We start from the raw sequence: 27,294 nt of genomic DNA on the forward strand, positions 1-27,294 counted from the left end.
AACTCGAGTTAAGAATGAAGACGCCTCGGACGTGCACACCAGTAGTGTTTCCAGCATTGATCACTCAAAATAGGATCCAACAACCGATTATTGGATACAATGTGATCGAGACCCTTGTACATCACTCAGGTGAAGACGCCAGCAGTATTCTTGGAGGAGCAATGAAGAACTTGGAACCCACTAGAGCTGTAAAGTTGGTTCACTTGATTCAGGCTAATGATCCAGAAGAAGTCTGCAGTGTCATATCAGGGAGGCAGAACATTATGATACCCAAACACAGCAACTTTGGTATTCGATGTTTGGCACGAGCTGGCTTGACAAACGGCAAGATAGAAGGACTGTTCGTGCCAGACGTTGAACAGCAATGGCCGGAAGGTCTTCAGGTAGAGGAATCAGTGGTGAATCTCCAAACAGGTACGGCGACCCCAGTCGTAATCCGAGTGACGAACTCCACAGACCGAGACATCATGTTGAAACGACGTAGTCTGTTGGGCCACATACAGCTTGTCAATTCAGTATGCCCCATGGAACCCTCTATGCTGAAGACATGGACACCATCACCCAAGCAAGGAGAAACCACTGTTTCCAGTATCTCCACCGAGAAGGAATGGATTCCCCCTGTTAACCTGAGTCATCTGACAACCTCACAGAGGTCTGCTGCTGAGAAGCTTCTTCGAGAGGAGTCAGCCGCTTTTGCCAAAGATGACTCGGATCTGGGACGTGTCCCCGACTTGAAGATGGAGATTCGGCTACGTGATGAGGAACCCGTCAGAAAAACGTACATGTCAATGCCCCGCCCACTGTACCAGGAAGTCCGGACGTACCTAGCAGACCTAATCAGCCGTGACTGGATCAGGAAGTCTTCTTCTCCGTACTCATCACCAGTAGTGTGTGTTCGGAAAAAGGATGGAAGTCTCAGACTCTGTGTTGACTACCGAGAGTTAAACCAGAAAACCATTCCTGATCGTCAGCCAATCCCTCGAATCAAGGACGTGTTGGACAGCCTAGGCGGCAACCAATGGTTTTCAACCCTCGACCAAGGTAAAGCATATCACCAGGGTTTTATGTCAGAGCAAAGTTGTCCACTCACAGCTTTCATCACACCTTGGGGACTTTACGAATGGGTCAGGATTCCATTTGGGTTGACAAATGCACCAGCAGTTTTCCAGCGATTTATGGAGACTTGCCTTGATGGACTCAATGGTGAAATTGCCATGACCTACCTTGACGATGTTTTGGTGTTTAGCGACAACTTTCAAGCCCACCTTGATCATCTACGGCAGGTCCTGAAGCGTTTACAGAAGCATGGTGTAAAGTTAAGACCCAACAAGTGCGAGTTCTTTCAAAGTGAAGTACGCTACCTGGGTCGACTGGTATCAGCAGAAGGTCATCGACTTGATCCATCCGACATATCTGCTGTTCGGTCCCTCAGCGAAAAGCGACCAGAGACTGTTGGAGATGTCAGGAAGTTACTTGGACTACTGGGCTACTACCGCAGTTACATCCAGGACTTTTCTCGCATCGCACGACCATTATATGACCTACTGAAAGTGACACCGAGTGAGGAGCAAACGACCCAGAAACCCAAAGCCAAGGGAAAAGCAAGCTCAAAGATGAAGTCTGCGCAAAAGCTTTCGAAACAGAAAGTGGAGTGGAAGGATCATCATCAAAAGACACTTGAGGAGATTCTTGGGTTTCTTATGGCACCACCAATCATGGCCTTTCCAGACTACAATGAGCCGTTTGTAGTTCACACTGATGCATCGAATGATGGACTGGGTGCAGTACTTTACCAACGACAGAAGGGGAAGATGAGAGTCATCGCATATGGGTCCCGTACCCTCAGCCCGGCGGAGAAAAACTATCATTTCCATTCTGGTAAGCTGGAATTTATGGCACTAAAATGGGCAGTGACCGATAAATTCAGAGACTACTTGTACTACTCATCCGCTTTCACCGTGTTCACCGACAATAATCCCTTGACATATGTGTTGACTTCTGCCCGGCTGAATGCAACAGGTCATCGATGGGTGGCGGAGCTAGCAGACTTCAATTTCAACATAAAGTACCGCCCTGGAAAGAGCAATGCAGATGCAGACACCCTCTCGAGATTACCACTGGACATGGAGAACTACATGAGAACATGTACGACAGAAGTCTCCCAGGCAGAATTGGAGACCACAGTCCATGCCATCGAAGCTCAGAGTCAAGGAACCGTCACATGGGCTTCTGCGATCACCACTGATCCTGAGACGTTGCTACCTACCACATTACCAGGTAATCAAATGTTCAGTAAACGTGATGTACAGCGTGCGCAGAAAGAGGACCAGTGCCTAGCCAGAGTTATCTTCTTCCTTCAGAGAGGTCAACGTCCAAGCAAGCGAGAGTTAACAAAGGAGCATCCCGATACCATTGCCTTACTGCGTGAATGGGTTAACCTGAGGCTGGAAGAGGACATCTTGTTTCGAGTAAAGGGCAATAGACACCAGATGATCATTCCCTTGACGATGCGACAAACCGTCTACAAGGAGCTCCATGACAACATGGGACACATTGGTGCTGGGCGTGTCTTGGACCTTGCCAGAAACCGGTTCTACTGGCCCCACATGCAACGAGATGTTGAACATTATTGCTCCAAAGTCTGTCCTTGCCTGAAAGACAGAAAACCCGCACAACACACGAGGGAACCCCTGGGAACAATCATCACGACGGCTCCCTTTGAACTGATTTCCATTGATTTTCTGCATTTAGAACGGAGCAAGGGTGGATTTGAATACATCTTGGTGATTGTTGACAATTTCACCAGGTTTGCCCAGGCATATGCAACCCGAGATAAGTCGGGGAAAACTGTAGCTGATAAAATCTTCAATGATTTTGTTCTTCGCTTCGGGTATCCTCAGCGAATTCATCATGACCAAGGAGGAGAATTCGAAAACAAGATGTTCAAACGACTCCAACAACTCTCGGGTATTATACCTTCCAGGACGACCCCATACCATCCGCAGGGGAACGGTCAATGCGAAAGACTGAACAGGACTCTCCTCGGTATGTTGCGGACCCTCACTGAAGCCCAGAAATCTAACTGGAAGGAGTCACTCCAGAAAGTGGTACATGCATATAATTGTACTACTAGCAGTGCAACAGGGTTCTCACCGTTCTTCTTGTTGTATGGACGCTCCCCTCGTCTACCAATTGATGTTGCATTTGGCCTGGACCCAAAAGCTGGACCGAAAGAAGAGGACCACAACCAATTTGTGAAACGGTGGAAAACACAGATGGAGGAGGCTTACTTGATTGCAGAATGCCAGGCAGCCAAGTCGACTGAACGAGGAAAGAAGTATCATGACCAGAAGGCCCACAGTACCGTTCTCCAACCGGGAGACCGTGTCCTGATCCGCAATGTTGGACGCCATCTTGGACCAGGTAAACTCCGCTCCTACTGGGAGGACAATGTCTACATCGTTGTTGGTAGAAAAGGAGAACACTCTCCAGTCTATGAAGTGAAGCAAGAAACGGGTAACATGAAGCACCGTGTAGTTCATCGCAATCTCCTTCTCCCCTGCAACAGCATGAGAACAGATGTTGAACCCAAGAAGACGCTTCCCCAACCACAGAGACGAATTCCAAAGCCCAACCGTCGACGAATCTCCAATGAATCCAGTCCGGCAACGAGTGACGACAGTTCAGATGAAGAAGTTACCATGGTAATGAACACTCCATCTGATCCAAGACCGTTCCGAGCAATGGAGGAAGTGAACCAGCCCACATTGAATCCTGCAGCAGTGCCCTTCCCATGGAATGCACCAGACGTGGAGCACACACCTTCTATTGAGCCCCTAGAGCTTATCGATGGTGCTGGGGATAACCAGAACATTGAGGAACCTGATCCTCTGATAACTGCATCCGACACACCTGAGACAATTTGTGAGGACACTCCCGCTGAACAGCCCCCACAACCAGCTGTATCCGACGCACCGGAGCCGAGTGATGACACTTCCACAGAACAGTCCCCACAACCAGAACCGGAACCAGAAGCACCCTCTGAAGGCAGACCAATCAGACAACGACATCCTCCACAACTGTTTGGGTATGCAAGTCTTGGTGAACCTTCGATGCAGAGCATGGACCCTCGAGTGGCTGCTGTTCAGGGATATCCTGTCCCACCTCAGTGGATGCTGCCTATGCAAATGCCTATGACACCATGGTTGAATCCTTATGTTCAGCAGGGTTCACCTATGATGCCACCGGCATGGATGTGGCAGCCAGCTCCACCAGTAGTACGAGATGCACAGAGTTATTAGACGAGGACGCAACAGCATGACGAGAATCCAGGCTAGCAACGCAATGAAGTTCCCACAGCAGAGTATGGACGGGACGTAGGAACATCAATCAGTAGCTTCAATGTGAGGACTACCCACCGGACTGACTTGATGTTCACTAGCGCTGTTGCATAGCTTTCATCCAGTTCGAATCTATTTCTTTATCTTCTTCACGAGAAGTTCGGAGATGAGGGGATGTGGAATTAGCTACTCCATTAAACTTTTCTCCAACTAGTTGCCTTGATGAGGAGGAATTGTCAAGTAATTAGTGTGAGTATTTAACTCTAGAAATGGACACTCAATGAACTGTTCCTTGGATGATAAGGATTGCCGTTAGAGGTTTTGTTCATAAATTGATCTTAATGTATTATTTGTAATGTTGAGGACAACATTTATTTTGAGGGGTAGTATGTAGAGATGGCAAAACTGATACACCTTCCAAGTGTAGAGAGGTGTGTGGATTATCAGTGTTAATTGCCCCCCCCCCCTTTTAATTTTGTAATAGAACTTTGACCCTACCTTTAGAATTAATGGATCAGTCCAAGATTGCCACATCAGCAGAGATACTCTGGACAGGATGTTGGTCTGGTCATTCTTATACCAGTGATGACCAGTAACAGACATTAAAGGAGTTTCTTCTAGATATATATCGTGACAGTGGTTTTTCATTATTCTTTACAGGTATGTTGATTTTATTTTCTTTATTAATTCCATTGTGCTTTTTAATAGAACTATCTAGATTATTGAAGTTCATTATTTGATTTGTGTTATGAACTTGATCAAAACAATGTAACTTGAAGACAGTTGGGAGTTTTCACTCCAAGGTTACAAGATCAAGAAAGGATTTGTTTCAGACTTAAAAGACAGTTGAAATGAAGTTTAGAGTTTCCTTTGTTAAGTCATAATGGACAGTGATAATGATTTGATTTAGATGAAGTGAAATTGCTTTCTTTAAATACTGCTTGGACTTTATTTAGTATTTAAAGGTTACTTTTATTTGCTAAGGTATCACTTTTCTAAGTTTGCTTTCAAGTGTTAAAGAGTACTTTATTCGTAATATAGACATTCATTACTAGTTTCTGTTTGAAGTATTTGTTGGAAAGAACTGTAATGTTCTTTCAGATATATTTTAGTTTGGAAGTATTGTTAACCAGTACTTTGACCGAACTCCACGTATAGAGAATATTGGTAGCCAAAGACCATTGTTTATTGGAGGTTCAAGATCTTCCTATACTAGACCACACAGTGTGAGCCCAGTGGCTCTGAAGTTGTTTATTGGGTGGTGTTGCAGTAGGGCAGGAAGTGAGATCAGAAGGCAAGAACACCTATTTTCTTGTGAATACTTAAGTAGCTGTAGGCAAGAACACCTATTTTTCTTGTGAATATTTAATTATCTATGCCTTGATCATTTACTGCAGGGACAAGATTGTAATGATTATAGGTTGAACCCCTGTTGAAATGAGTTATTGTGTATGCATTTAAAGGTGTTTGTTTTATGAAGTTTATTCTTTGAACCATTTTTGAACCGGATTTAGAGATCAGTACATTTAATTTAGTTATTTGTTAGAAGTAAGTTTGAGTTTTATGCATTACATCTTCAGTAAAGTAAGTACATAGTTTTAAGATTGACAAGTACTTAATGTTTTGATAATAGTTGATGTAACGTCATTCTTATACCAGTGATGACCAGTAACAGACATTAAAGGAGTTTCTTCTAGATATATATCGTGACAGTGGTTTTTCATTATTCTTTACAGTGGTCATCAACCCGATTTTAATGTGCTCCGTTTAGATTGCCAGTTTGGTAATTTGGCGGGTGCAACACATGTATAACTTCTCATAGCTTTAAATGATAGACATGCATTAGGAATGATTCTGGTGTCTAATTCTGCTTACAAATTCAAACCAGGGTGAGCAAACTATTGTAGTTTCAAAGACACCAGTTAGCCACTAGGCAGGGTTTCCAAATTGAAAACCGGATCCCATGAAAGAGCCAGACACCTCCAGAATGATTTACCATGGTGTGTTTATTTTCAGCATTATGATAACCAACCCAACAATTTTGTTTCTGCATGTTACAGTGTACGTCCACAAATATTTATAGATTTACACAGGACTTATATGGTGTTAATATGGTAATGGTCAACAACTTTCTTTTGACTAGTATTGCTTGAACAAAATAGTTTTGATCTTATGAGTTGTTTGATCATAACTTTAATCAAGTTATTTGCCTCATTATACAACTACAACAGTTTTGAAAAATTAGTATAACAACTAGTTTTGATCTTGTGAGTTGCTTGTTCAAAATTAACATTAAAATTAATAACTTTAATCAAGTTATTTGCCTTATAAAACAACAAGTTTTTCAGGTCATGGAAATTACAAATTACCAATATCGTCCTTGTGCTCTAAGTTTGTACATTGAAGTTGACAAATTTTCATTAAAAAAATGAACTCCTCCAAGTTCGTGTTTTGTTCATGGCTTATTTTTCTTCTATTAGTTTTTGTGAACAGTATTTCAATCACTTGTATTGTGCACTACTGTTTCATAAGGAAATTTATTCCATTGTTCCAATTCTCCAAACAACTGTAGCTATTTATAATTTTGGTTGTAGCTTAGTTTGGGACATTTTCTTAAAACTGATTTGATGATGATAAACTGAAGTTAAATAACTTTTTTGCCAGGGAAGAAAAAGAGTAACTTGGTGGTGTCTTTTCTAGTCTAGATGGCAACATGCATTCCTCGTTATGAAAAAGGCTCAAGTAGAGGGCCTTTAAAGCATCAACACTGTACTAGTTCATGTTTTTTGGTTGTATGTGTGTTGAGAAAACATGTTTTAAATGATTTATATTATCAAGAACATAAAAAAATAATTAACATCAACAAACAAATGAAATGGTTACATTCCTCACCTAAAAAAATATCATAATAATCAACATCACGGTGATAACACCCACACGATATTGCTTGGGTGGGAATCAAATTCAAAACCTTTCCTACATAATTGTTTCAGATTACAAATAGAACAGTTTAATTATACATCTTCAAAAACTTCATCAATAGTAAGCAGGTATGTAAAATTAATTTTCATAAAGGATACATTATGATGTGAGACAATGGAAAATGGTGTCATCATATCCTCATTCTGCTGTAAACTGCAGTCTTGATAAAACGGCAACGGCAACCATGGCAATTGTCATTAATCATAATGTGTGTCACTGTCAATCAGACTGTCAACGGGCCCAGGTCCTAACCATTTCTGACTGCCACCCCTTAAGAAGTAAAATTACATCCTTAAATGTTCAGAGAGATCAAAAGAACACATGAAAAAGACTCTTTGAACTCTTAAAAGTGTCGAAGTCGCGAAAAGTAAACATTTTTGTCCGGGCTGACTCCATTGTTTACCTAAACGCCGTGGTTACTACATGCAACTTGCACGGCAAGTCCGGAGCTCCCGTGCGAGAGTTCCGGACTTGCCTCAAATTAATGTCCTCTTGAAGTTTCTCGATCTATTTTTACAACATTCAGTAAAAAGTGTTTTCAGCTACTAATTCCCTGACATGGGTATTTAAAAAAAAACTAAAGCCAAACCCTTAAAAAGTGGCAGTCAAATGGAGACGGTCATCGCAGGGCAGTGTTGTCGTTCAATCTTGAAGGACCCCGGCCATTTTGTCACTGATTTCTAATCTGTACACAGCGCCCCGTTGCTGATTGGTTTCCAAGACCGAATCTGCGTATCAATAGTAAATGGCTTTTGTGTTTTTGGGTGGACCCCGGATTGAAATTGTATGCCCATGTCCGAATTAGTGGAAGTATTATAGGATGGCCTTACCGTGCAAAAGTTAATATCAGTGGTTTACGGCAACTTCAAAATGAAACTCAATGGTTTTTACTTTTTATTTTTCAGGGAGCTGAGACTAGAAGTTGAATGGTCCCTGAAAAAAGCAAACATCCCCTAAATTGCACAGTCCATGTTTTTTATTACGCTTTTATTCATTTGTTTAAAGGCAGTGGACACATACGGTAATTAGTCAAAATATAATTATTATCCAGAACAATTTCTTAATTACGAGTAACGGGGAGAGGTTGACGTTATAAAACATGGTGCGACAATGAGTGTTTTTCTTTCATTAGTATCTCGCAACTTTTCTTTCGTTAATATCTCGCAACTTCGACGACCAATTGAGCTCCAATTTTCACAGGTTTGCTATTTTATGCATTTGTTGAGATGCACCAACTGTCAAGACTAGTCTTTGAAAATTACCAATAGTGTCTAGTGTCTTTAATTGTATATCGCAAACAACTACAAATTACGGAGGGTTTTGTTTTCTGTACATCAAAATTGCCGCTGTCGTAGTGCTTTTCAAGTTCTAATCCCTGGGGCGAGTTATTCAAATAAGTGAACCAAAATTACAAGTAAAAAAATATTGGTTAAATTTATGGTTTTGTATTTCTCACAGTAAATTTTATGACATAATGTTAAACGTGTAACTCGCACTTAGCCTCGGTATTTGCGGCTCATTTTCAAACAATTTCTTAATTAATTATCCTTTGTTTGTTTGCTTTCCAATCATTTATAGCTATAAAATGTTAATATTACCAAATAAAAATGTTTAGGTTACTGCTTAAATTTCAGTATTCGTTGGAATAAAATAACAAATTCACCTTCAGAAATGAGCAAAATTTAATTGACTTTATTGTCACCACTCGAGCGCCCTCACTTGCCAGGTGTGTGCCAATCAAGTTATCGATCAGGGAGGGGCTTGACTTTTTTTTTTTGGGGGGGGGGTGAGAACTAGTCTTTTGTGACCAAGCCTTCAGCAGCATTTTCTGCTACACAGCTTCTGGGTTTTTTTTTTTGGGGGGGGGGGGTGAGAACTAGTCTTTTGTGACCAAGCCTTCAGCAGCATTTTCTGCTACACAGCTTTATGAAATTGATTCCAAATACATTTGGGATCCTGTGTGTTGTTCAGCTATTTTTCCCATAGAACTTCCTTGTGGGATCAATTGTTCCTATTGAGATTGCCTTGTGGGATCCTTTGTTCTGTTGTTGGGATCCATTGTAATTAGGACCTACATTCAATGTAAGGACAGGCACACACATACTGCCTAGTCGCATACACTACGTTAACATCTTTTGCACTTACACTTTTACACATTCTTTAATACTGTAAAAAGCACTGCGCGGACTTTGTGTAGGCTTAAGTCCCCAAATAAAGTGGAAACTTCGTATTAACACACCCTCACATATGGCAGTTAAGAGGAAACTTTTGTTGCTTAATTATTCCATTTCCTAAAGAAATCCTCTGTGGGGTTGTATAGTAGAACAAAGACAACTTATAGGTTGCATTTCTTCCGTTGCAAAAATTACCCCGTAGATGCACACAGAGATGATGGAACACCTAAAGTACAATGGAAGCTTTTGTTAAATCTTTGTTCAAATGATTATCACAGCCAGGCACTTTTACTCTATACTTAATGCTTAGTCGGTGACGTAGAAGTCTTGAAAAACATGTTAATGGCACAGAGGGACACCTTTGGTAATTGTCAAAGACCAGTATTCTCACTTGGTGTATCCAAACATAATAAGAATAAAAACAACTACGTGAGTTTTTTCACTCAGTTGGTCATCCAAGTTGCAAGAGAATAATGAAAACAAAAAACAAAAAAATTTTTTTTTGTATGCCTAATAAATGGCGACAAGCCATAAGTCTTTTAGTATACGAGTGAGAAATTGCCTCTCTCAAAAACCTTGTTACTTTAAAAAGAGCCATCTCTCACAATAATTTATACTATCAACAGCCAAGTAAGTTTTATATTGACAATTAATTTTTAATTGAGTAATTACCAGCGTTCAGTGCCTTTAGGCATTGAATTACAACATGCCAGGACAGGGTCATTGGGAGTAAAACCACGTTAATACAAACTCAAATCCCGACAAGAAACACCTTATTTTGATAACAGTTGTCATAAGTTTTGTTTATTATTTTGCTCTGCTGCAAAACACATGAAAATGTCAATTCATTGATTCACACTTCTTATGAAATATATGTTGAATGAATGGCTAGAACCTTCACACAGTCATATTGTGCAGTTTAATGTCTATCATCAATATTACATTAAAATCTTAAAACATGACAACACTGCAATTAATATTGTTAAAAAACACTATCTTAATTTTGTTTTTATCCATACACCGATGTGTACTCAGTACTTTCCCCGAGTCCTGTAAAAAAAATATGACAGGCATCACTGTACAGGACTCGGGAAAGTACTGAGTATACAGTGCTAACACACATCCGTGTATGGGTAAAAACCAAAAATTAATATTCTTTATCCCCGATGCAAATTTAACATCTATTATATAGTTGCGGTACCTGCTATATACAGTGCTAACACACATCCGTGTATGGGTAAAAACCAACATTAATATTCTTTATCCCGATGCAAATTTAACATCTATTATATAGTTGCGGTACCTGCTATACAGTGCTAACACACATCGGTGTATGGGTAAAAACCAACATTAATATTCTTTATCCCGATGCAAATTTAACATCTATTATATAGTTGCGGTACCTGCTGCCAAAACATAGGATTCAAACTGCCTCTAGCTACCGGGCAACCTCGGTAGTCTAGATGGTAAGACACTGCTCTAGAATTGCAAGGGTCGTGGGTTCGAATCCCACCCGAGTAACATGCCTGTGATATTTTTTCACAGGACTCGGGAAAGTACTGAGTATATACAGTGCTAACACACATCGGTGTATGGGTAAACCAACATTAATATTCTTTATCCCCGATGCAAATTTAACATATATTAAATATTTCAAAGTCACTCAAAGGATCAATATGAAAAGAATATTCCTGTGGGACTTGGGGTCCAGTGTATACGGTCAATGACAAATCATTTTTCAAATGTGTGTGTCTTCTTTATTGACCACAATTGTTAATTTGTTTTCATCACGCGTGGGATAACTGAAAACCAAAATATTGTTTTTAAAAAACCAGTCTTCAAGTCTTAAGTTTTCATTTTAAATGATGCATTCACGAGAAGTTCAGTAATAAACCCACAAACCAAGACAAAATATCAAGAGCAGTTAGAAATTGTTGTATTTTTTATATTTTTTTATTAAATATGTCTGTAATAAATTTGATTTATTATTATGTAATTGGGTTTATGCGCATTTCTAAATTGACCCATTTGGCAGGCAACTTCTGCTTGAGGCTCTCTAGCATCTCTGGTGGTGGTGGGCGGGGCAGACGGAAGTACACCTTAACCGAGTCATAGATGAACCATTGTAGAGCAGTCAGGGTACCAATCATAACGATACGTGGGACCAGACCCTTCCACAAACCTTAAAAGGACAAGAAAAGAGATCAAGTAGAGACTGGATTAATTGAATTATTAACATCTGGATTATTAATACAAGTCTGGATACTAACCGAGACAATACATGTGAGGATTTTCAAATGAATCCCATCATGAATGATAAGTAAAAAGCCCAGTGTCACAATTAGCCTTTATGAGGTTTGGTGGCCACTACAGCAGTGCACTGTGTGGTTTGGGTGCATACAGACAGATTTACACAAACCATACAGTGCTTGTAGTAGTGTGTCCACCATATCTCAAAATGGCTTTTGAAACCCCTTGCTACATTTAAAAAAAACAAACGTCCCCATCACAAGCATGACACCATGTGTACAAAGTTGACCAAATGCCTTGACACCTTCACTTGAATCTAACATCAACAAAGAACATGTTGATGAAGATTGGTGGTGAACGTCGAGCCTTAAAAAGGTCACCACAATATGTACTATTTTGCTCATAGCGGAGGTATTCTACTCTTACACACCAATGACTCAAGCACTCCCCATGGAACATCAACATAGAACAGGTTGATGCAGATGGGTGGCGAACGTCGAGCCATAAAAAGGTCATCACAATATGTACTATTTTGCTCATAGCGGAGGTATGACACACCAATGACTCAAGCACTCCCCATGGAACATAACATTAACAGTGTTGCTGAATGGCTCTACAGAAAGTCACCCATTACATGATAACTAAACTGTAATACCAACCCAAGGGCGGATCTAAGGAAGTGTGTGAGGTACATTCATGCAATAAAAACCATGTCGCACTGTAGAAAGTACCTGATACTGAGAGTAAAATGCATCTTGCGCCACCCTTCCCTCCCCTCCTTAGACTCTGACACGGTACATGTTCACGATGCGAGTAAGAACAAAGTGTGGTGCAGGATTGCGGACTCTGTGCAATACACAGCCAATAGCTGGTGAAAATAAAAACATGCAGGCGACTCAAACTTTTGCTTGATTTGTCCAACCCTATGTGCATAAATACTCTTCTCTGCACAATTTTATATAAGTTTAGAGTTGTCAGCTAGTACAACATATGTTAATAAAAATTTCAGGATAACGAAAAGAAGAAAAAAAATCACTTACCAATGTAACCTACTAAGAAGGTGACCACAAGCTGTTCTGATTTGGTGCATTCGGAGCGTGGCTTCGGTACTACATTTTTGTATAAGAACTCTACAGGTCTCTCAAAGCAAGCAAACTTCATCATTGTGTATGGGATTTGCCTCAACCAGAGTGGAGGAAGACCTTAGTAGAATCTATGGGAGAAAGGTTTAGAAATGTTCTATAAACTCGCATATAAGTTTTGAAATAAACTATATACACCAAAAAGTCAAAACAACCGAGGTAGTAAACAATGCACAGAACTAAACAAAACAAATCAAGTCTTCTTGCCTATGGGCCTGGAATGGTATGACCATTGCCCAATTTTATGAAGCACAAAAAACCCGCTAAGCGTAAGAACAGAATGCTAAGCAAAAACAGGTTACCAGCCAACATTTCATGATGTTCCAGTGGTGCCACTGGTTCCACCCATATCTATTGCTTTGCAAAGAAACTACTTAAGCAGAATTTTGGCCCTGGTCCAATATAAAAAATAACTATTATAAAATTGTAAATGACCTACCCTCTAATACCTTCCACGGCCCAAAGCTTTGGTGCACCCTCCCTTAATGTCTTTGCGTTTCCTGGCATTGTTTGAATGTGCACCTTGACTGCTTCCATCATTGACAGTTCAATGTCAGCAAAGAACTCTGCACTTGCAGAGGCTGTTAGGTACAATGATGTTCCATACACAAAAGTACGTTCCTCACCCAATAAGTTGCTGTAAAGCATCTGTGATGAGAAGAAACAAAAAGTTAAATCTAGTTTACCTTTAATCATTTTGATGACACAAAAATGATCCATAGTGTACTAGAAGTTCAAAAGTATTATTTTTATTATTAAAACATAGTTAGAATATAGGCCTACACTAAAAATAACCTACAGAAAAGTTATATTTGTAATTAAGTAACAGTATTTTTATAACATAATTAGACATTAGGCCTTTTCACACTATCGAACTTCGATCCGTGTCAAACCTTATCCGGATAGGGTTGGTTTTAAAATTTCAACACGGATATACACTAGCTTTTACGCTAGCTCTATAGGAAATCAGCTTTTTGGTTACTTGTGTGACTTCTGTTGTAATACGGCTTGTTATTAGAAGAGCGCCCTCACGAGGCCGTGTGTAACAAGTAAATGTTGTATGCAGGCGGCCATGTTTTAAGGGATACACACTTAACTGTATTAAATGAGCTACAGCAATAAAAGCATTAAATCAAGTTCAATCTTCAGCCATCTGGCCTCCTGAATTATTACAACTTCCAATCCGGATATTGTGCGACCGTTTCACACTGCAAACAGGGATCAAAGCAGGACAGGGCTACTTTTTAAGAACGCAGCACCTCTTGAAAAAAGAGGCGTTTTTAAAATACGTGAATATTCATGCTGCATGTACGTAGGTTCAGTGCATGCACGCTCACTTACGGGCGCACATACATGTAGTACAGTCATGTACATATCCGCCGAAAGGTTTTTGCATAGCCCCGGAAAAGATTGCATGTGCAAAAGTATCCAGAGCGGACAGTATTGCATGGCGAACACAAATGCATCTGTCACAGGTATGGTCAAATTTCAGATTTGGGGTCAACAAATATTATATGATTTTAAGGTTCCAATTGATGCAGAACGGACTACTGAAGACATGTTATCAGTCTAGACTGGGCATAAAACCAAAATATTCAGATTTATTGAGAAATTTGTGAGTTTGGATTTTTAGTCCAAAATGAAATAATTTGACCATGCCGGTATAGTCAAATGTTCAGATTTGGGGTCAACAAATTTCCGATTATTTAATGATTCCCAATGATACAGAACAGACTACTAAAGACATTTTATCAGTCGAGACAAGGTATACAACCAAAATGGTCTGATTTATTGTGAATTTTGTATGTATGGATTTTTGGTTCGAAATAAAATAATTCGACCATGTGCCAGTATGGTAAAATATTCAGATTTGGGGTCAACAAAGTGCCGATGATTTCATGGTTCCCAAAGATACAGACCAGACTACGGACGACATTTATCAGTCCAGACTGGGTATATAACCAAAACGATTTAGATTTATTGAGGAATTTGGGAGTTTTGATTTTTGGTCAGAAATGAAAAAATCTACCATGCCGATATGGTCAAAATTTCAGATTTGGGGTCATCAAATTTCTGATGATTTCATGGTTCCCAATGATACAGAACAGACTACTGAAGACATTTTATCAGTCGAGACTGGGTATACAACCAAAATATTCAGATATATTGAGAAACTTGTGAGTTTGGATTTTTATTGCATATGCACAAAAATCCCCTGAACGGTTTTGCATATATGCAATAGTGTCCGCCCAGACGCTGCTGCATAATGAAATTGTGTCCTCCCGGACACATTTGCGTATGCAGTTGTGTAGCTCAGAGCAAAACTGTCCCTGCAGTAAATTAAATGCCCTTGGTCGACGGTACACGTTCGCCATTTTTTTTTTACAAGCTGTATGTAAGAGCATGTCATGAATGACATGAGAAATACTCATGCTGCATAAACGGAGGTTCAGTGCATGCACGCTTGCTTACGCGCGCACATACATGTAGTACAGTCAAGTACATGTCCGCCAGAAGGTTTTTGCATAGCCCCATACACGATTGCATGTGCAATTGTATCAGAAGCGGACAGTATTGCATGGCGAACACAATTGCATCTGGCAACGGTATGGTCAAATTTCAGATTTGAGGTCAACAAATTTCCAATGATTTCATGGTTCCCAATAATACAGAACAGACTACTGAAGACATTTTATCAGTGCTGACTGGGTTAATGAGTAAAAGTTCAAGATATATTTGGATTTTTGTGAAGTTCTCAATTAAACTTCCTCTATAGTAGGTTCCAGTTAAATATTGGAAGACAAAATCAACCAAGTGTTGTCCCATTGGTTGCCATTGTTGAAAGTATTTGCAGAGACTTCTGCTTTTTATGGGGAAAAAGAGTTATTACATGTGCATATATAATCAAGATTACTAGCAGAAAAGCAAACAGTAAGCATGGATTACCTTAAGGCTATATGCTGTATGCATCATCAGAGGCGCAGAGACTCTTGGACTATATGGAAAGCAGCAAGTAGTACAAGTGGAATGGTGCAGGTAAGATTGCAGGGCGGGAAGAAGAGGCGTAGGGTGTAGAGGTGGCAACTGTCTTGTCTCAGCTTTTCCCTGCAGTTTGGAGGGAAAATGACCTAACACAGTGTTATTAAAACAGTTCAGAATAAATTCTTAAACTGATTTTTGACCAAGCTTTATTAAAAAACCAATGATTTTGTTTAGGAAAGATCAAATAATTTGTTTAAAGGATGAATTATATCCTGTATATTTCAATAATGCAATCAGGAAGTAGCTACGATATCTCAAAGTGAGTTCAATGTGTGAAGATTTTGATAATACAGATTGTCCTAAATGTTGGTACAATGGACCCTTCCCATGAAATATGCTAATTACATTCACGCATGCGTACAGACCCTGTTGGTTGGCAAACGCCATAGAGTTGTGCACTAAGCAGACGCGCAATCGTGTCTGCGTCACGCACCCATTAGCTGTGTACAAAACAGCGCGATGTTCCCTCATTTTGCCAACCAAAACGTTAGTGCGCACGCGCTACGTGCAATTTACATATTTCATGGCAAGGGTCTATTACATTTCAAGTGTAACAGTCCAAAGTGTGCGGTGCTAGTATTTCAAGTCTGTATCTAGTATACAATACTTCTTGTACCAATTTAATTTCACTTTTCAGTTCACACAGTTTCACGAGTCATCTAAATGTTATTGTTGTGAACCATTTTGATGGTTGAGAGGGTGGGCTAACACTTTACCAAAATCTCCAACAACAAAAAAGCTGAAAATTGCCTGCTATTGAGAGTTGGCTGACCAAATTGTCCAACGCTGAAAATGTTTCCAGTGAAACAGAGAGAGTGTTTGTCTCTTAAAGGTTGACTCGCTGATGAGATCAGGGGAAGTCGGAAGGCATGAAGACAGACAAACATTTGAGAAGCACCCAGTGAAATTCAGTCACCCATCAGTGGCACAGGGATGAAGTGTTCAAATGATACAGAACGGAATACTGAACACATTTTATCTCTGTGGAAAGGGTATATGAGAAACAATTTGAGATTTATTGAGAACTTTGTGAAGTTGAATTTTTAGTCAAAAATATAAAAACATCTGTGATGCCGGCATCAAAACATTTTCAGATTTTGGGTCAAAAATGTTCATTGATTTTATCAAAATGATACAGAATGGACTACTGAAAACATTTTATCAAGGCAGATAATTTTCTCCATTACTTCACAGTGTAACGTTTCTCTAGATCTTTTTTTTTCACAAACACTGATAAAGGCTTCTAACCAAGGGTTTAATCGCAATTAACTTTAGAGTGATTACTAACTGTACACTTTCCCTTGAACAACCTCTGGCATACAAGAGCACTTTTATTCCAAGGGGTGCTGGGTTTTGCCAGAGCCAATACGGCGTGGGGTCCGCAGCCCGTTTAAGGGCCCGGATTTTTTCGGGCTCCTAGATGCTCAGCTGTCGTGCATTCTGAGCCATTATTTGGCACTTAAATGAACCTTTTGGAGGTGGGATATTATCGGCAATTTAAAAAAATAATAACCCCATAATGTTCCAATGTTGCAGTGCTGCAGTGCGTGTGCGCCATTATGAGTGAACGGCGTGTAATGCAAACGGACAGCGCGCACACGCACTGCAACATTGTAACACCCCTTTGACAGAATAGCCCAACAACAAAAGCAATGCGACAGGTTCAAAATATAAACCTGGGAATTTGCTCCGGGATCTGGTAAGTTTTTGTCCTTTTTCTTTAAAAATATATTCTCAATGGTGTTTTGAGGGTTCATTTGACATTGAGGATTAAGTTCGTGCCCTTAGAATTTGTGTCATGATTTTTGAAAGTGGTAAAATGCGGCAAATCTGGTGACTAGCTGTTGAAATTGTACGTGTTGGACCAGATTTACCGTTGTCGCTTGAACTGATCTCGTAACCCTAGCCCTCCGGCCTGGCGGCCGTCGGAAGGAGGGTTACGTTATTGCAACTAACCATCAAGGTGAGAGAGTGGGCTGTCGACTATCACAATGCACCGTCTGGGGTAGCCCCACTTGTGTAGGCTGCTGCAGCATGGCTCTGCATCGGTACGGAACCAGTTGAAGAGGTACCAATTGCTGCGAGAGTGGTCCATTCCCGGCAGCTTGATGGTGGGGTTGGTGACCAAGAGTTTATGCGGGACGGCGGTATGGTCTTGCCACCCAATGTGCCATGGTTCTAGGCGAAACTTGGCCTAGAAATTCAAAGGAAGGGAGACTTTGATATTTTTGTGAGAATCTATTACAGGTCCAGAAAGGCATTAATACTTCTGGAGAGATGCCATGGCTGCTCAACATAAATCAAATCAAATAGGCAAATTGACCGAACTATTGTTAAGGCCCATCTGAAATCTGCCATGAATTGATGGATGGCTGAACGGCACATGGATTATCCCTGTTGTTAGGCGATTGTTGGTGAAGCAAAAAGTCACCTAGATCTACTTTTAAAGTATAATTTAGCCAGTTTGGCATCAACCTATAAAGTAGCTTACATGTACCTTATCTTTAAATCAATATTATGTTACTATCAAGATCTCATACAGTCAAAGTGGATGCCCAGTCGATGATCCATATTCCTGCTGCGGCACATGCTGCAGGACACATCTTGAAGTAGTGGTAAGCTTTAGATCCAAGGCAGCAACGGTCCGAGTGTGATGCCGGCATCACAGATTTTTTTGATTTTTGACCAAAAATCCAAACTTACAAAATTCTCAATAAATCTCAAACTTTTGCTTGTTTACCCATCCCACACGGATAAAATGTGTTCAGTAGTCCTTTCTGTATCATTTGAAACCATAACTGTAGCGCCCTCAACCTCTGCTTCATGTTATCTAACCCTGGTAAGTGGATGAAACGCGCGGATACACGGGTGGGTTTTCCCGTTATTTTCTCCAGACTCCGATGACCGATTGAGCCTAAATTTTCACTGGTTTGTTATTTGATTTAGAAATTGTGATACACGAAGTGTGGGCCTTGGACAATAGTGTTTACTGAAAGTGTCCTATGGCTTTAAAGGAGAAGAGCAGCCCGCTTCGTCTGCAGAGACTACAACCGCACAAGCAGTGTTACAACTATGCTAAAATCTCTCCAGTGGGACACCCTGGAAAGCAGACGGAAAGTGGCACGAATTTCAATGCTCCACAAAATCCACCATGGTCAGGCTGCCGTCCCGGCAGGAAAGTTCTTACAGCCGGTCACTCGCCAATCCAGACACAATCACAACAAGGCCTACCAACTGTTCTCCGCAAACAAAGACTGTTTCAAATATTCATACTTCCCCCAAACAGTAAAAGACTGGAACACATTACCACCAGACATCATAGCCATCACGGACAATAAGATCTTTAAAAGAGCCGTCATATCTCACCTAAGAAGTAACTAAAAACTGCACCGCGCACACTCACTCTTCTCGTTTTGCTCTAGTAAGAGCGTTGAGAATATTGATCCAGATCCAGATCCAGATCCGGAAGGTATTCCTTTGGTAAATACTCAAAAAATTTAAAACTAACTTAGTAAGAAGCACTGCAGCTGTTGATAATTAATGTGTAACATTACGAGAAAGATTCCCTTCTAAGGATTGTGGTTTTAGAAAGGGGATTCTAAAAAAAAATTAAATCTGTAAAGCGTTTCTGCATGACGCTGATTGGTGTTAGCACTGTACACTCAGTACTTTCCCTGTGAACAAAATCACAGACGTATTACTCGGGTTGGATTCGAACCCATGACCTTTGCAATTCTAGAGTGTCTTACCAACTAGACCACCGAGATTGCCCGGTTTGTTTCTGTAGTTTATTGTTTTAGGAGATATTGTCTGGCTTGATGGAAATGGGTAAACATTTTGGGTGTCTGAAGGACCACTTGGTGTCTGTGGGTGTTTGGAAATGGTTGTAGAATTCATTGAGGTGTATTGGCTGAACCAAAGGAGATGGTATTCGCAGGTGGGTTGAGATGGGTTAATTGCTGATGGGTTTGGGTGGGCGTTCATTGTCGAGTTCCTGGCTTGTAGGCTGCAGTGCACCCTGTTTGATTTAGGATATAATGGGTTGAATCTATTGATTGCCTCTTGGTATTGGTGTGGGAGTTTGTAAAGGTTAAATTGATGGAGTTGTTTTTGTAATTAACGAGTAGATATGCCTGGCTGTAACTCATGATTCATTTCCCTGTCATTATTATGTCTTATAATAGAATAACCACTGTAGCTCGCAAGCCTGAGGAAATGTGTAAAAAAGGGTGCCTATATACTTTGTGAACCAGACACACCAGGGTTACCCCTACTCTAAGTGTTCTACGTTCTTTTACACGCAATACAAATCTTTATAGAGTAATGTCACAGCCAAAGGACAAAGCATTTATGGTAAAGTGTCTCGCTCAAGTGCCAAAACTGGGCATCGAATCCACACTCTGCTGATCAGAAACACCAGAGCTCAAGTCCAGTGCTCTTAACTGCTCGACCACAACACCCCACAATAAATACCACAAAAACTGGTGTGTGTAAAAACAAGCCTGGTATAACAAATGAATAGATTGAAACCAATTTATGTAAAAGGTTCAAAATTACTGATCCTGCAATAATTTGTATTTATTTGGTTGTTATCAATGATCAATTTTGAAATTCTGTTTTCCCCATGAAGGTGCCTGCAGGAATCAAAGATAGTGTTTTCAGGATTGCCTACGTAACATCCTGGAAGCCGTGGACCATCTTCTGACAAAGAGGGCAGTAACACTCGGGTAAGAACCATTGTCATGCACAGAGCTCAATGCAAAGCACACACAATTGTAAAGGACGGACAAAATCTGTCTGAGCAGATTCGTCTCAATGCCATATTATGTATTTGTTATCACTTCGTGCACCACTCAGCCAAGTACTTGGGCAGCATCCAGCAACAAAGTCCAGCTTTCTCATGAAGAGGATCAGAGCATACTAATTCAAACATTGAGTCATTAACCACTGGGTTTTTTCAGATATTTGTACATAGTGTTACCGCAAACCTCTCTTAGTATTTGCTTATGAAAGTTTCCTGAAAATATTATCTGTTGCTGAAATTATTATCTTCTTAAAAAAAGCTTTGAGGGAGGGTTTACCTTTGGTAATTATTCCTCCAAAAATTAATGCCATAAAAACTTACTTGGTTCCGTCTGAGAAATGTATCTGTATGGAATGTTCCCCAGAACTTGTGTATTCCAATTACGGACTATTCTGACCACACGGGCATTAGTAGCAATATCTAAAACAAAACGCTACCACCTTTTGAAATGAAATTTTCTTGTACGTACATTGCCAATCCTTGTACAGTGTCCTATCTGAAGAACAAAGCAACTAAGGTAAAGTACACAAGGACACAAAGGACACAAGTGTCATGTCTGGGACTCAAACCCACACTCTGCTGACCAGAAACACTGTCACTTGAGTTGGTTACTCTTAACCACTTGGCCACAACATGTCACAACAACTCTGTTGAAGCTGTCACTGATAGCTCTTTTCAGGGTCAAGAAAACTGCTAAAAGACCAATTTCATTGAGTAACCACAGCCTACAGGTTTGATTGATTTATAGTAGTAAGGCTTGCAGTAACACCATGATTGAATAGTGATAATGGCTGACGGGTTTGACTTATGCTCAATAAAAGTAGCATAGTTTTAAATCAATGCTTGCTTTTTGAGTCCTGCAGAAAGGTGTGAAACTGATGTTCAGAGCGACACTTTTAGGAAAGAGTTTTGATATTGGATGGCATTTCAGTTTTATTGTGTACGCCCTGTTACAGATTCAGAAAAAAGAGGATATACTAAAGCCTGGTTCATACTTCCTGCGAATGCGAATGCGATACCTATTTGGATGTTACAAATTCGCAACTAATAATTTGAAAACAGCCCTATGACATCAAAATTTCGCTTTGCATTTGCATTGGCAAGAAGTAAAATCAGGGCTTTACGTACTGTGGTAAACAACCCTTACTGATTATCTTTTGTATTCCTACCACACCAGGTGTATTGAGCCAGGTGAGATGGAGTCCAGCTTCGTTGATGATGGGGGCTCCCATAGCTCCTCACCCCCATGCACACCAGAGGAAATCCTCATTCCATTCCATGCCCTCCATGGACATGAACAACGACTCTTCAGCTCTCCAGATGATCTCTACACATGCCGGAATAAGTCATCAGAGTTCAACGAGGAACCAAGTCAAATGAGCAGGGAACAGATGCTGCAGTCCAAACAAAAGTCTAAAGGAGTCGGTAAAAGATCCAATGCATGCTTACAAACCGTTCTAGGACTCCTCGACTGATAGGAAAGATCTAAATTCGGGGAAAGGGTTCCGCCACCTCCCTCCATGTTTGCCAGCGAGCTGAATTGTCTCTCGGGTGGGTGGCCGACGAGGGGGGAAACCGGGCCGGATATCTACGAGACGGGTGCGGGGACAGCAGGGAGAACACCTGTTTCTCATTGGAGATTCCGCGAGTGAGTCTCGTCGGTGGGGATATCGTTGACGAAGATGAGGAGTCCGTCCCCCACTGTGAGTTCTCGTCTAGATTCTCGCTGCTGTGTCGCCCGCGTTTGTTCTTTGCACCAGCTGTAACGACAACGCTGCCCCGGTCTGGCTGCGACGACACTGGAGTGCTCAGCCGGTCCTCACAACCTGTCCTTGCAATAATTTGGGGCTGCTCGGGAAGCGGCTGTCGATGATGGGTGCCGCTCGAGGCAAAGACATAGACCTTGCCAGGAATTGAATATCATAACGCGCACAAATTCACTAAGCAGAACTGGGCAACTGAGTCGTACTGCATTTGTACTGCTTTACGACCAGATTCCCAGATAGCTTATTGCTTAGCAGAGAAAGTTGTCCAGAGGCAGCTTCATCACCTGAAACATCTTTGTACCTGATTTTTGCTGTTTTATAGTAACCATCGTTGATGTTGTAAAAAATGGGAAGCAGTCGCCACCACTGCTGATGCCAAATCTTCAAAATTTAAATTATTGTGTAATTATAAATGGCCAAGCGAGGGAGACATTTCTAGGAAATTTTGTGAGCTTCATTATGAAAAAGAGAAAACAGTTGGAAAAATGAAAATGGTTGTCCAGAAATAAGCGGTCCTCTTACACAAACGAAGGTTTTAGGCCGCAACAAATTTGAGTTGTCGAAATAGTCTACCTCTTTTTGAAGTCTCCAGTGACTTGGAGTGTGAACTCAACTTGAGATTTGTTTCTCCAATATAATTCTTGAATCCAATATTGGCAACCACTAAATTTTCCCTAAAAAGGAATGTAAAAACCTGTTATTTCACACACTTGAACCCTGTTTTTTACTGTTTTTTGACCATCAGTCAACATGTGTATTAGCCAAGGCATGGAGTGAGCAAAATGTGTAATTGACTGAACAGAGGTGCAAGAACTTGTAACTTGTCTGCCTTTTAATACACTTAGTTTGGGTTCATTGGGCCAGTGTGCAACCTATCAAGCTGCTATCAGCAATTTTGGTGATGAGTTGAATTTATTTGTAATGTCTGGTACCTGGTAGATTACAAATGAACACTCGGTTTGAAATTCCTCAGAATATTGCTGCATAATGTAGAGCAAGTTTTGAAATACCCAAAACACGAGGGTACTGAAGTACATGTATGACCAATTTGAAGGTTGCAAAACACTACTGAATATGTGTCTGTAATATTAGGACCAATGGGAGACTTAAGATTGCTAGGTGGCAGCAAACACGAGGGTACCGAAGTACATGTATGACCAATTTGAAGGTTGCAAAACACTACTGAATATGTGTCTGTAATATTAGGACCAATGGGAGACTTAAGATTGCTAGGTGGCAGCAAACACGAGGGTACCGAAGTACATAGACCTTATCGCAAATACCAATGCACACGCGCAGACTGTTGAATGAGGTGCATTGTGGGATATATATGGATCAAATTTGGATACCAGCAAGACCACAATGCACCTAATTCCTAGCTTTACGCGCGCGCCCCTGTATTTGCGAAAAGGTCTATGTATGACCAATTTAAAGGTTGCAAAACACTACTGAATATGTGTCTGTAATATTAGGACCAATGGGAGACTTAAGATTGCTAGGTGGCAGCAAACACGAGGGTACCGAAGTACATGTATGACCAATTTGAAGGTTGCAAAACACTACTGAATATGTGTCTGTAATATTAGGACCAATGGGAGACTTAAGATTGCTAGGTGGCAGCAAACACGAGGGTACCGAAGTACATGTATGACCAATTTGAAGGTTGCAAAACACTACTGAATATGTGTCTGTAATATTAGGACCAATGGGAGACTTAAGATTGCTAGGTGGCAGCAAACACGAGGGTACCGAAGTACATGTATGACCAATTTGAAGGTTGCAAAACACTACTGAATATGTGTCTGTAATAATATTAGGACCAATGGGAGACTTAAGATTGCTAGGTGGCAGCAAACACGAGGGTACCGAAGTACATGTATGACCAATTTGAAGGTTGCAAAACACTACTGAATATGTGTCTGTAATATTAGGACCAATGGGAGACTTAAGATTGCTAGGTGGCAGCAGACTAACCAGGTAAATGTCCATTGTTTATGTAGTTCTGAGCATGTGCCCATTACCAAGAATAATGAGTTTACAATACTCCTAAGTGATCTTTTTATTTTGGTTGTGAAACCCTGCGCTGAAGTGTCCTAAGCACTGTATTCTTGGTACTTTCTGATTCTTTGCTGAAAAAGAACTCTACAGGCAAACTTGTTTATTATTGATACCCACTTATTTTTGCTTAGCAGTGTACATGAGGCCAGCGGCTCTATGTGATCACTCCCAGGTCATACATAGTTATTAGGTCGGAAGTTTTATCAATCAAAGTTAAACTGCCATGATATGAAAGAACAGATGTTCACTCTCAAAAGAAAATGCCTAGTTTGGGGGATTTCTGTTTGTTTTTTGTTTTCACTGTTGAGCTGGAAAGTTTGGGACAAAAAAGTAATATGAGTTGAATGTGAGTATGTGACCAATTGGAGATGTTTGGACGGTCCTTTTGTAACAGCTCTTGCGTGTCATCAGCGTCTTTAAAGTCTTTGGAAGGCAACTGTCTTAAACTTAGTGTTGTATACTGCATGGCTCTCATCGAATAACTGGTTCTGTATGTGATATATTTGCTTTGGCCCACTTGGTTACACCCAGCTCATAAATATTAAGTACTGTCTACTTTGCATACAGCTCATGTCAAAGGTCACACCATGACCTGCATTCCCAGGTATAGTTAATAAAACGTTTTTCCAGTATGGCAGCTCCTTTGCACAGTGTGTGGATTATTGTCTATTATATAACACCCAAGCCGATCCTTGCCATTTGATTGGAGGATTGTCCGTCACGTGATAGCAAATAAAAGTACCATTGCACGCTGAGTCACTCACCGTGCTTTTTCGTTCCATCCGAAAAGTACCATTGCACGCTGCCAGCATGCAATGGTACTTTTCGGATGGAACGAAAAAGCTGAGTAAAAACATCACTGCGTGCGCGTCTTTGTAACGCAGCAGTGTTACTGCAAGGAATAATATTAGTAAAATTACTAATACTACTAGCATTCGGATTATACTATCAAAAATTGTAGGCCTACGCTTTGTTTGTTTTGAAAGTTGTGTCTTTCAATCAAAATGACAAAGATCTACTTGGATGTTATATAAAACAAATAATGAATGTTTTTCATTCGTGCAATGGTGCGAATATGTTCATTCGTTGAAAGCTGGAATGTTCCATTCAACTCGGCTCCGCCTCGTTGAATAGAACATTCCATCTTTCAACTCATGAACATATTCGCACCATTGCACTCATAAACATTCATTATGTGTATACCATCCCACGCGAAATACACTACACTGTAGAAATGTACTGCAGTATCATTTCCATGGTTTTATTTTTACTGATTTCCTTGGTACTGTTTAGGAGAAAATCTGACCAAGGACCTCATTCAATCAGAGAGTCCCTGATCAGATAGTTTTCTACTCAAGAGTAAAACTGTATATCTCACCAATATGTACACAGACATCTTATTAAAACCCAACAAATGGCAATACCAAATAATCAGCATTTTCTGAAAGAAATTAGCCTGGATGGTTCTGAATTCCTGCGAATGCGAATGCACTAAGAATTTTGACAGTGAATAGTTCGCAACACTTGAGCTGTGTTCAACTCTTGCGGTATATTCACTGCGAAAACAGCCCTGTGGTGTCAAAATTTGCTTCGCATTGGCAGGAAGTATGAACTAGGCTGTAGCCATGCCCATCAGCCCCATCAGGAGGCGTTTAATGAGATTATTTATGAATATCTAAATATCATAACATGTCAACTTGTACATTCTTGGTGTTTAAGGTCTAATACCGAGTTATATTGCAGCACTGGAGCTTGTGAAAATTAGTAGCTGTGACTTGTCTGTACAGCAGTTAAGAAGTCATAATAAATTAATGTCATCTCATATCTAAAAGAAAGACAAACTGACTTTTCTTCTTTATTTTTGTTTTAGATTGCGGGGATCCGGACGGGGCCCCTGGGGTGGGGGCAGTGACAAGATGGTAGAACCCAGATGTGGGGGAGATTTTTTATTTGATGCATATGTTGGGATTTGGAGTGACGTGGCCGAGCGATTAAGAGCGTTGGATTTGAACTCTTGTGTTTCTGATCAGCAGAGGGTTCGAATCTCAGTCGTGACACTTGTGTCCTTATAAGCAAGACACTGAACCATTACTTCGTCCCGTGTGTTGTGTAACGCACATTAACGAACCCAGTGCACTTATCGAAAAGAGAAGAGGTTCGCCCCGGTGTTCCTGGTTTGATTGGCAGCATATTGCGTCAACACACCACCTTGTGAACCATGTGCTTTAAAGGAATAGTCTCATACTTCAATTACTTTTCTTACAGGACAAAATATTGACCACCTTGATATGCCCCTAGGGATGTAATAAAGCACTAAGAACCTAATATTATTATTATTATTAGATGGGGAGGGGAAGGAAAATTAATCAATTAATTTAACATTCCCCTGCCAACAAATTTACAGTGCCCCCCCCCCCCCCCCACTACAGATATTTTGGACTAAATGTACTTGATAGGTTTCCCTCCTGAAAATTCCACGGGGGAACTTGACAAGGGGGTCAAGTAATGTATGGCCCATCAAACAAAACAAATATTCCCCCCTGAAGTGCCCATTCTAAAACATAGTCTAATTATAAGCATAATTATCCGCCATGAAAAAAGACGGCGCTTAAAGTAATAAGTTGTAATTTATTACTATTACTAATTTATTAATAAACTTTTTTCTTCTAAATGATTGATGTTTCACCTTCTGCTAGTGTTATCAGTATCAAGCTAAGTTTTGAAAAATGTAGAAGT

The 27,294-nt window shown here is 40.5% G+C and overlaps 1 long non-coding RNA gene and 1 pseudogene across 3 annotated transcripts; one reads left to right on the forward strand and one right to left on the reverse strand.

Moving 5' to 3' along the window:
- Nucleotides 1-11,463: 11,463 nt before the first annotated feature.
- On the reverse strand, nucleotides 11,464-18,655 carry LOC117293309 (annotated as a pseudogene).
- A 220-nt stretch (nucleotides 18,656-18,875) lies between these two features.
- LOC117293310 lies at nucleotides 18,876-25,195 on the forward strand. 3 transcript variants are annotated; one of them, XR_004519422.1, is made up of 5 exons: nucleotides 18,880-19,410; nucleotides 20,561-20,657; nucleotides 21,912-23,668; nucleotides 23,935-24,227; nucleotides 24,459-25,195. It is a non-coding gene; the product is annotated as an uncharacterized LOC117293310 (long non-coding RNA). The 3 variants fall into 3 exon arrangements; XR_004519420.1 differs by having other exon boundaries at nucleotides 18,876-19,410; nucleotides 23,935-25,195; XR_004519421.1 differs by having other exon boundaries at nucleotides 18,876-19,399; nucleotides 23,935-25,195.
- Nucleotides 25,196-27,294: the final 2,099 nt, after the last annotated feature.

Source organism: Asterias rubens, chromosome 8 (assembly GCF_902459465.1).
Source record: "Asterias rubens chromosome 8, eAstRub1.3, whole genome shotgun sequence".
In the NCBI taxonomy this organism is placed as follows: domain Eukaryota; kingdom Metazoa; phylum Echinodermata; class Asteroidea; order Forcipulatida; family Asteriidae; genus Asterias; species Asterias rubens.